This window comes from Eptatretus burgeri, chromosome 1, assembly GCF_056783735.1.
Source record: "Eptatretus burgeri isolate ZD-2024b chromosome 1, Ebu_testis_v1, whole genome shotgun sequence".
NCBI lineage: Eukaryota > Metazoa > Chordata > Myxini > Myxiniformes > Myxinidae > Eptatretus > Eptatretus burgeri.
The window spans coordinates 15,598,470-15,611,185 of NC_140961.1; positions in this window are offsets into that span (position 1 = coordinate 15,598,470).

The window sequence follows — 12,716 nt, forward strand, 5'->3', positions numbered from 1 at the left end:
AAGGGAGCCAGGCTGCCCGCATGCAGTCTCTGGCTCAAACAATGCAGGTGACAGGGAACGTGGCTGGCTGCTCACACGCAGTCCAAGGCCTTCCCCCTTGAACTGAACTCAGTGAACCACAACGGTGCTTGGGCTGCACAACGCAGTCTCCGTGCCAGCTCAAGTGGCACACGCAATGAACACAACGAATGGATGGATGCACGGTTTGAACTGAATGCAGTGAACCACAACGGTGCATGGGCCGCACAAACGTAGTCTCCGTGCCAGCTCAAGTGGCACACGCAATGAGCACAACGAATGGATGCATGGACACAAACACGGTGCACGGGCCGCCACTGCAGGCCCGTGTTGTAGCTGCCAACAGGGCAGTTCTTGCAGCTTGCAAACTGTTGCCTTGATCCTGGCGCACATGGAAATGAACAGGGGGGGCAAAGCAAAAATTGAATGGGGCTGGTGAACGTGGGCAGTGGGCATGGCATGGCAAAGGTGAGCAGGCAAACACAGCCCGCAGAAGAAGAACGTTGCAGGCAAACACAGCCGGCAGATGAACTGGCCGGCACAGGCCTCGAAGAAAAACAGCCAGCAGATGATCCGGCCGGCACAGGCCTTGCAGCAACACAACAGCTGCCGATCAAGTTGGCTGGCCTCCGCCTTGAAGAAAAACACGGCCAGCCGATGAAGTTGGCCAGCCTTTTCCGTTCAGTGGAGGTTGGTGGAGGGAGTGCGGTGGTGCTGGCCACTTGGAAGGCGGGCTCGGACCTACCTACCTGTCTCCCTCCCACCTATCGCCTTTGCCTGTCACTGTACATACCCACTCCCTTAATTTGTCAAACGCCAATTTAGCCCCAACTTATTTTTTTGTTGTTTTTATTTTTACTTCCCCACTATAAATCGTCCCCTAACCCCCTTTATCGTCCTTGTTCGGCTAACCTATTCTGTCACCTAGCCTACTCCCAACCCCTACGTTCCCTTCCCGGAGGGGAACAAGGGAGAGCTAACGTCCTGTGTCGAGGCCCAACTCAAGCCTCAGAATGGCCTCCCCAGAGTTCAGCGATCTAACCCAGAGTGGGTCCAGCGGCCCACAACGACAGCGAGGGGATGGATGGTGCGGAGGGGTACATCTCCTAATCTACCCTAACCATTTAACTGTTAAACTACCCCGGGGCTTTCAACAAGCGCCTCTCGCTTAAACTATTGGTTCTAACAACCCAGATTCCCGTCGCCTGTGTTGGTGTCCTCACAATTTCGGGCCTCGCCCCCCAATTTTCTCTCCGTGCCCTCACACGGTCTCCTGGCTGGGACACGTGGCTCCCTTTGGCAGGCACGACCCTCTGCCGAATCTCCCGCTATGGCACCCCCGGGCACTACACTGCCTCCGAGCCTACCAGCTCCCTAACACCGGGGAGTGCCCCCATGGCACCTCCCCTGAAACGCACACGTGGCAGGCCGGCCTCCCGGGCCCCTTTCCGAGGGTCACCCGTGCCCACAACACTGCCCACGCGGCTAATGGCGCCCCAGGCCCCCGCACCAAGCAGGCGCACCCGTGCCCACTACTCTATCCCGGCCCCCCATGGGCCCTTGGCCTACCGCGGCCGACTAGCCTGGTGCCCGGGGTACCCACTCAGCGATACTCACCTTTCGCAGCCACGCTCCCAAGCCCGTCAACAGGGCTCCTGCACCCCTCCAAATGGGTCTCGAGCCTACTTTCCCACCAACAACAAAACGACCTCCATTTTTCAATTTGACTAACCCCGCTAACTCACTCTGCACTGACCCCGGGGTCCCTTGGGCGGGAGTCACTCCTCCCCCCAATCACTCATCGCACCATGCATTCCCCATTCGCTCCACTCACACAGACCCGCTGGCCACACTCACTCACCAAGCACATGCTTCCACTTCACTCACCAACTCTTCAACACACATACCACTGAACTCTGCCATCCTTCTATCTACATCCCCTAACTAACTCGTGCTCCCACGTCGTCCCTTAAACTATAGCACGTTCCATTTAACCTACGTAGCTAAGCTACGTCCCCACTACACATTCACAAGTCTGTCACTGTCTCCTAACTCAAAAATTCATTTTATTTCCCAACCTAGATCTGGCTACAATCCCTCTACCTAATCCATTCCACGGACTCCATGAGGACTTACCCCTGCCCCATGAAGTCGGTCTAGCTAAGCTAACCCTTCCCCCTAACTAGTTTCCATCCTGTGCCCAGGTCAAGGGGGTCTTTTACCCCTTGCCCAGGAATCCTTTGCACCCGAAAGTGAGGCTTGCTTTCCTTTTTTTTCTACATGCGCAGCGCCAGCGCGGCAACTCAGAGCTCGCGCACTTTGCACCTGCCCGTGACGTCATGCAGCTGCACGTGTTCCTCGTCCCTCCTTGGACGCTACCATCCGGCAGAGATACCCCTCCTGCCGGATTCCAACCACACGTGCAGCCATGACGTCACCGTGCGCATAAAAAAAACACAAGCCCCACGTTTCGAGGGGTTCCCCACGCGAACACATGTGCTTTGCCCGTTGGAGCTTAACACACACGATCGCGTGGAGAACCCGTCCGGTCCAAATCCATTTACCTGCCTAAACTTTGTCCGTCCGCGGGATCGGCAAATCCACCGCGTGCGTTTCCGGACCGGGACTTCACTCTCGCAAGCGAGCACGTGGCGGTCTCGTGCGTTGCACAGCACGAACCGCGTGCTCACTGCTGGGTGAACCCGGCACGGTCCTCGAAACAGCTACAGCCGCTACTCGGCTTTCTCTCTTCTCATGTCTCCGTCGTCGCTTCCATTCAACCCACGCACACCTGCGTGTTACGACGCACACAGTCCACTCCATCACATTCACACCGGGAGACGCGGCTGCGTGCTCCCGCATGCCAACCGACATCTCCCTCACATACCGCTCTCTCACACACACGGTCTCCCTTGCACACAGCCGTTCACTCACGCGTGCGGGGGCACTCACCCGCGGTGCCTCACTCGCACTCCGTGCCTCATCCACACACGCGGGGGCACTCAACCGCGGTTCCTCATCCACACTCCGTGCCTCACTCACACACGCGGGGGCACTCACCCGCGGTGCCTCATCCACACTCCGTGCCTCATCCACACACGCGGGGGCACTCACCCGCGGTGCCTCACTCATACACGCGGGGGCACTCAACCGCGGTGCCTCATCCACACTGGCCGTTTCACTCACACACACGGCCTCTTCCACACACGGTGCCTCACCCACACTCGGCGTGCTGGGAAGCACGCACTCTGGCACCATCGCCACCACACCACTCACACACGGGGTCGCTTCCACACACGGGGTCGCTTCCACACACGGTGCTGCACTCACACCTTGCACCACACACACAGGGACAACCACACTGGGGATTCGTGTCCCCACAAGGGTCTCCGGGGCCTCTATACCCCCCAAGCTCTCCAAGCACCCGTTCGCAGCACTCGTCCCCTCAACCTCGCAAAGCACGGCCGAACTCACCTGGTCGTGACTCACCTCAAGGGGGCAGACTCCCTCCCCTCGTTCCTGGAGGAGGCCATCCAGGTGCTCGCACTGGGTCCCTGCCCAGTCCGCCAGCTCACCCCCATTATCCTCCACTACCTCCGTGTGTGTGTGCCCTTCACTTACCCCGTCTTCATCGTGTAGTCTTCCCTCTATCGTTCCCATCTCCCGTGTCTCTGCCAACTCTTCACCCTTTACCTCTCTTGTCTCAACTATTATTTCCGTTGTCGTCATTTCGTGTCTCGTCTCACACGTTTTGGTCTCCCCATTTAATTTTTCCCTTTCGGTCACCGTCGATTCCTCTGTCACGACCCTCGCCCAACACGCCCCCCGAATTATTTTTTTACCCGCCTCCACCGCGGGCCTGTCAGCCGTTGCACCCCCACCCAGCTCGTTTGCTCCCACACGTGGAGTCGCCATTTTAAGCTCCCTGGTCACGGCCTTCATGCCCGCCTGCAGGCATCGGCCCATGTTCTGCGTCTCACCCCGTAGTTCTTTCATTTCTTTTCTCATTTGCTGTGTATTCGCATCCATCGTCGTTTTCACTTCATTTGTATTTGTATCCATCTTTTCGTTCATGCCTTTCATTTCGTTTGTATTTGTATCCATTTTTTCGATCATTTTCGCATTCATCTTTTCGTTCATCCCTTTCATTTCGTTTTTCATTTCATTTGTGTTTGCATCCATTTTTTCCAACATTTTCGAATTAATCTTTTCGGTCATTGCCGCCAGCATGGCGCATAGCTGGGCCATGTTGGATGCACTCAGCTGAGCAGTTTCGGCAAGGGTTGGGGAAGGGTCTTGGTGGAGAGGGGGGGGGAGGTGTCATACACCGCGGCCGCTGCCGCACCCACCTCGGGCCCTGGGTTCAGTTGGGCGAGTCCGTGTTCCTGCACAATCAACATTTCCTGCTCGGGAATTCCATCCTGGACCATGGATCCTACACATTCTACATCCATTTCTAATACCCCCGGCTCCCGCTCGCCTTGAGACGCCATCTTGCTTCTCGTGAAGGGTCAATTTGAATCGCTCGTAATTTGGAGGGAATCGGGGGTCGCTTCTCTCACCCCTGGACCGATTCCCGTGAATTTAGCCGGAGACAGGAGAGCCCGTTGTCCCGTTCTCCGATACCAGTGCCGCGAGGAGGGCGATGAATTTGTATCCCACTCCTGACACCAGTGTTGGGGTCTTCGCGCCCGCCGGCGTGCGACGGCCACGTAACTCGAATCGCGGCACGTCGCCCACCGGACGGACAATCCAGTCGTGACCCTCTCGGACTAACGCCGGGAACCAGTCACGGGTGGACCTTTCGGTCTCACCGCGATCGAGCCAATCAGCCCCCACGTGGGATAGGGTTGCTCGCCAAATTCGAACTACCTAAGTACCCACGCGGAGGGTAGACCGGGCGATCGCACCTCGCCGCAGGTCGACTTCGGACACGGGCCACTTAAGCGACCCGTTCCGTACTATCAGAATAACCGAGCGGTGTTATCGTCGACCTCGACGGTTCGATTAATTATCGGGCGTATTCAGCCCACTACCAACCCTTTACGTGAAGCAAGATGAGGGTTCAATGGAGGAAAAGACGAAGCGAAGCGGGAGAACAGTTCAACAATAAAGCACATTTATTCGCGACGAACGGAAAGCACACAAATACAATTCCACCAAATGCACACAAAAAAGAAAACACAATTCCATTTACACAAAAAGCAAACATAAAAGTGAAAACACAGTGCAGAGCTAATACCGACTACCGAACACACGGCAACACTTATACAATTCTACTTCACAGACGGCGCCGACAACACATACCCAAAACCAAGGAAAAGAAATACCCTCAAGAATGAGGTAGGCCTGGGGCCGAGACCGGGTCGGGCCTACCCGTCTGGTGATGAGACGCGGAGCGGCGATGGCCCCGCAACCCGCGGGCCTCGTGGACAGTGCCTGGCAGGGGGTGGGAACGGGGCCCCCTTGGTCGCACTATCTCAGCGCGGGGGGAAACAGGAGGGGGTTGCTGATGCTCGGGGTATAGAGGATCTTTATTATCCCTGGTGTGCGTCTCCACCTCGGCCAGGTCGCGCTGCCGGCCTCCCTCGGGCGTGCAGCTCCTGGCACCGACGCGAGCACCCCCTCGTCCGGCGTCGCCGCCTTTCCACAGCTCCGTCCCCTCCGTTCCGACTCCAACGCACACGACGAGCAGCTCCACCGTCCGCGAAGTCTTGACCCTCTGCTTCCGACTCCTTCGCCTCTTCCGACCTTTACTACTCGTTCTTGCTGACTCTTTCGCTCCGACTTTTACGACTCCTTTGACTGACGAACACCGTCCTTTTATCCCCCCGTAACTTCGCCTTTGACCCCCTCCCTTTGACCTTTCACCTCGCTCCCCATTGGCCCGAGAAAAAGTGGGCGTGAAGGCTTTTTGATCCACAAATTTGCATATATCGATCGTTCTGGAGGCGGGGCCAAATCGCCCCTCGCTCACCGATTGGACGGCAAAAAAGTGAGCGTGTGTCGTTTTTGATCCGTTTTTGAAGCAGAAAATCCGTGATTTTGTACACGCTGTTCAACGTGCGCCCTACACGAGTCCAGCATCGGTGCCCATGAGTGGCGCGAGATGACGGTGATGCGATGGTGGCGAGTTGTGACGGTAAAGGTCGTGGCGGTTGTGGTGAAGCGGCGTTGTGGTTGGTGGTTGTTGTTGTGGTTGTGATCATGGCGGTTGGTCCAAAATAAAGATAGTAAAAGAAAAACGGCTATCCTGAAGAGTCGCAGCACGTATAAATGACATGTATTCCCACTAGACAACGGGTTTGGGCCTAACTACACATGCACTTACCGAGATACCTCACCTAAGGGACCTGAATGGTGGTTTGCGAATCTGGTAACCACAACAATATATATATTTATATGGTGTTGGCGCAGTATATATATATATATATATATATATATATATATATATATATATATATATATATATATATATATATATATATATATATATATATATATATATATATATATATATATATATATATATATATATATATATATATATATATATATATATATATATATATATATATATATATATATATATATATATATATATATATATATATATATATATATATATATATATATATATCTATATCTATATATATATATATATATATATATATATATATATATATATATATATATATATATATATATATATATATATATATATATATATATATATATATATATATATATATATATATATATATATATATATATATATATATATATATATATATATATATATATATATATATATATATATATATATATATATATATATATATATATATATATATATATATATATATACATATATATGTCTATATATATATATATATGTCTATATATATATATATATATATATATATATATATATATATGTCTATATATATATATATATATATATATATATATATATATATATATATATATATATATATATATATATATATATCTATATATACACTACCGGTCAAAAGTTTTAGGACACCCCCATTTTAACAGTTTTTACTGAAATATAAGCAGTTTAATATTTCAATGTACTCTGAAATTATAGCATTGAGTAAATATACAATTCCAGATAAATAAAGAAATCAGGAATCGTTTTGTTGAAAAAAAATTAATGTAAATTTTTGACTCATCAAAGTAGCCACCTTTTGCAGATATAACAGACGAACATACTCGTGGCATTCTTTCTAAATTGGAAATCAAATATTGTTTGGAAAGTTATTCCCAACACTGTTGCAGAAGTTCCCACAAATGTGTTGTACTTGTAGGTTGCTTTCATCTCACCCTTCTGTCCATTTCATCCCAAACCAGCTCGATGGAGTTTAAGTCTGCTGATCGTGCTGGCCATTCCATGATTTGAAGCCTACCGTCTTGTTCTTTTCTTATAAGGTAGTTCTGACATAGCCTGGAGGTAAGTTTTGGGTCGTTATTTTGCTGTAGGATGAACCCCTGATGAACTAGGCGTCGACCAGAGGGTATTGCATGGCGCTGCAAAATGCTGTGGTCGCCCTTTTGGTTCAGGGTGCCAGTCACTCTGTGCAAGTCACTGACTGGATCCAGCAAAAGAGCCCGAGATCATCATGCTTCCTCCTCCTTGTTTGACAGTTGGCGTCACACACTGAGGAACCATCCTTTCGCTGACTCGACGGCATATAAATACCCTGCGCGATGAACCGAAGATTTCAAATTTTGATTCATTGGTCCATAAGACCTTCTTCCCGTTTTCAGTCATCCACTGGTGGTGCTTCATGGCCCAGGCAAGCCTCTTTTTCTTATTTTGCCATCTTAGTAATGGCTTTCTTACTGCCACTTGACCTGTCAAACCTGCAGCTCGAAGTATTCTCTTCACAGTTGAAACTGAGACTTCCTCACTTCGACCAGTGTTAAGGTGTGCTAGAAGCTGCTGTCCTGTGAGCCACCTATCACGCAAGCTGTTGACTCTCAGAAACTTCTCTTTTGATTGTGTTGTGGCTTTGGGTCTGCCAGACCTCTACCTGTCAGAGTTTCCTCCAGTTTCCAAGTGTCTTTTGATGGTGTAGGAAACTGTACTCACTGACACCTTGGCTTCTTTGCAATTTCTCTCAACCAAAAGGAAAGACAGACACTTTTAAGGGTTATAATGGTCTGTCTGTCTTCCTTTGTTAATTGTCTTTTTCTCGCCATTATTATTGCAATATACTACTTCCTGTTTGCAATATTGTCCAATTAATGCTTCAGAGAGTGTAACAACACAGTCTGTTCCAACACTGCTTTTTTTACAGACAGAGGGTTTGTAACTAATCAACAAAAGCTTGGACACCTGTAGGAATTGTTTGCATAAACTTTCAAGGCTTCATTTACTTCCATTGCTGCAGAACAGCTGCAGTTGCTAACCCATTACTTGTTCCCTGAAAAGGGCCATTTTTAACAACTCTGAAATTTACATTACTTTTCAGTTTTTGGTAACCTAAAAAATTTTTTAACCTCTGGCAGTTCACCGCTTAGCTTTGTACCATTTCAGGTTATTCACTGGACATGAACTGCTTAAATTTCAGTAAAAACTGGAAAAATGGGGGTGTTCTAAAACTTTTGACCGGTAGTGTATATATATATATATATATATGTATATATATATATATATATATATATATATATATATATATATATATATATATATATATATATAATTGTTTGGTAGTACAAAATTTAACAACAGCAGAAAAAAGGAACAGACATTGTCAAAGCTTTTCGTCTTACAGCTCGTCAGGACACACACAAGAATACTGGAAGTGCAGACACGAAATGAAACAAATTATTTGTTCAGACCATTGGGGATTGGTTCTTTGGACTCTTACTGACACAAACATACACATCATGGCTTTGAGGGAACCTGTGACCTCCCATTTTTCTATGGATTCAGGTCAGAACAGATGCAGTGTTTGCACATACTCTTTTTGTTTGCAAGGACCAGGAAATTGTGTGTGTACAAATGTGGCTTCAAGAACCCGTAAATGTGCTTCAGTACGTGCATGTGCCACAATGTGGAACCGTTCAGTGTGATGGTCCTGGGCATATTTGGGATTGTTCAGGAGGTGCTGACCAATGGCAGAATCACTTTGAGCTGGCATTCTTGTTGGGTTCTTTCATGTATGGAATGGTTGTGTGTACGATCCGTCTCCAAGTTGTTCCGGATTGCTCATGGAATGTGCTGCTTGATCTGATCCTCCAGTCTGGGTGATGTGCGTCCTACGTACCTGGCATCACACCGGCACTGAAATTCATAAATAACATTGTTCAGCTTTATGGTAGGTAGCACATCTTTCTGGACTGAGGGGAGGAATTTGTGGGTGGTAAAAATCACTCTTGTTGCAACAGAGATGTAACTTTATGAAACTCATTGTTTCACCAGTTGTTCAAACTTTTGAGAGATTTTTTTCCCCCTTTTGAGAGTTGGAGGCTTGTGGTCCCCACTTGAAAAGAGACAAGTACGTGCTCTTCAAACAATGTTTGGAGTACCTTGGGCACATCATAATGCCAGATGGGCTATTGAAAGGCTGATGGAAGGTCGGTGCGATTTTGGCACAAGCCATCACCAAAGGACAAAATCCAGCTGAGCTCATTCATCAGTATGGCGCAGTACTACCAGAGATTCGTGAGCAACCTGAGCTCTGAGTTAGCTCAGTTAACTCATCTGCTCAGAAAGAAGGAATGCTGGGCCATGGAGATTCAGCCAACGGGCAGCTTTCAATCGTGTCAAGCTCCTACTCCCAGAGGATACGGTTCTCGTTCACTACAAACCTAAACGTCTGCTCATCTTCGCATGTGATTGCTTTCCCAACGGTATTGAGGCAGTTATATCACACAAAAATGGACGATGGCTCTGAATGCCCTATCTGTTTTGCATATTGCACCCTGTCAACAACGGAACAGATGTATGACCAAATCAAGCAGGAGGCTCTCAGCCTCATCTGGGGAGCGTGCAAGTTTCATCAGCACCAGCTGGGCCTTCACTTCACTCAGCAGACTGATCATAAACCACTCCAATTTATCATGGAACCAAAACGAGGCATCCCAGTCACTGCAGCGGCATGGATACAATGACGGTGTTTTGTTGCTCACTGCCTACAGCTATGTATCCAGTTGCGTGGCGGTCTCTCTCACTTGCTTTGCAAGTGGGATCATGGTGATATGTTTACACTGGGCCATATCCAGTCTGGGCCTGTCATGGCTAAACATGTGGCTGTTGAATCACCCACATGATCCTGTACTCACCTGTCACACAGGCAATCTCCACTGGTAGTTGGATTGACCTACCTTCAACACCCGAGTATTAACGATATGTGTCTAAATCCTCAGAGCTGTCTTTAGCTTAAGGTAGTATTATGTGGGGTATGAGAACAGTGATTCTTCTGAAGTTCAGAAAAAATTGCCTCTGAGCTACACGGCAGTCACCTCGGAGTCGATAAAACCAAAGGCCTAGACCGTTGTCTTTTGTGGTGGCTTGTTCTGGACAAGGACATTGAAAGTATGATTAGGCATTGCTCTATATGCCAGTCAGATGCAGACAATCCACAATGGGTATCGTTCTCAGAATAGTTGAAATAACATGAATTCATAGCAAAGAGCAGAAATGACGAACATCACACAATCTGTACCAATGTCACCATGATGTCGATGTCAGCAGCCAAGGAAAGGAAGCTCTATGTTTTATCAGAAAAGCACAAATTGAACACTCGAAGTGCAGGAATATCATCTTTGGCCTCCTTTTTCAAATCCTCTGCGTCGCCAGAGGACGACAAAGTTACTGCCGCTGAACTACAAAGTTACAAAGTCTACTACTCTGTGAAGCATCACCAACTGTTTAGATGTTTGTATTGTGCTGCAAAAGTTTGTACAATGACCAGGATTGCAAAATATTTGACGTGTGGAAAAAATAGAGGTAAAAGCACAGTGTGAGAACATCTAGCACCATATTCCGTTGGGACTAGAAGTGGACAGTGTGAAAGCAGAGCTCCAGATCTGCATTAATTTTTCAGAAGAATGTAAAGACATGTAGTTTTACTTCGTGGGGAACAAAAATACTTCTGAATGATGCCAGGAAAGGACAGAAATATAAACACTAGCCGAACTTAGAATTGCAAGTACACATTATTTAACTTTTTGGTCATTTTTTATAACTGTGGTTCTTGAGGTCCCTCGATATTGAGGTTTCTGTTGAATCGGCAACGGTTTTGACATTCCGGCACCCAACTAGGCTGGTTCTAAGGTACGTGTCTGAGTCGGTTTCTGACAATAGAAAATGCACAAGCCCTTCTCGCTGGTACACATGATGCTCAAAAAGTAATGAGTCCTTCTACTTTGTCGAGCACCCTTACCAAATCAGAAAGAATCTGTTTCTGTGTCTCCTGTAGGCCTCAGAATGGACCTGTGGGCCCCAGAAGGCATCCTCAGTATTTGGAGGATATTTTGTCTGTTTACTCCAGCCATTTAGAGGTGGGGGGTTCTGTATTACAGCAAAAAATGTATATACCAAGGGGTCAACATGACATCAGTCACATGATTTTGCTTGGATATGTGACCACCACATCGGCAAAGGAGAAAACAAAAGTCGTTACACGCATGATCACACGTCTTATCACTGTTCACTTGTGCACAACGACTCTCGCTTTCGGGAACATACTTGCTCAAGTCTCACTTCATTTTTGTTGAATTATTGATACATTGAGTTCATCCAACTGTTTACAATGTCCTATCAGTATATAGAACATTTGTCAGGTGAGGCACACCAGCGCAACTCATCCAGCATCCTCACTCATCAAGAAAATTTGCAATGCACAGCCAATACCACTTCATGTTCCAGCTGTTAAGTGAGAAAAGAGAACATGAGCAGACTGCCTTTCAACAACAAACATCATCACACACAGACACACACACACACACACACACACACACACACACACACACACACACACACAGACACACACACACACACACACACACACACACACACACACACACACACACACACATTGCATGACATCACACACAGGATTCACAATATCACAAGCACATCCATTCCTTGCAGCATCACCTGATGGCACTGTTAATTGTAGATATTGTGGTAAAGGCTAATCAAAATAAAGTGCCCATACATCAGACATGAAAACCAAAGTAAACCACCCTTACTATATGCAGATGCAAATGCAGATGTTCCCAACAGATATCACTTCTTGCGAACTGGTTGTATGGACATCATTGTACCATGTACCACAGTTAGACCGGGACGTAATGGTGACTTTATCAATGTAATGGTGATCAAACTAGTAGACGCTTGGCAGTTGGCTATTTTGCCCTAGTTACGAACTCAAGCTCCGGAGCAGGAACTCAACCTTCCAAGTCCGTCAACCTTGGATCAGCCCTCGACAAGAAAAATACTGCACTGTATCTGCCGCAGTCCGGAAGAGTCCTTGTGACAGCTTCAATGAATGGTTTCATCCTGAAGTGCCTAAAACTAACACACCTACCAAAAGCTAACAAATGGTACTGCATTGTAAAAACTGCAAAACACACAAGAACAGTGCGAAAGGGAAGGGAGTACAACACAACATCTCTGCAGATCAGTATTTGGGAACTTAATTTGCTGTTTGTGGTAT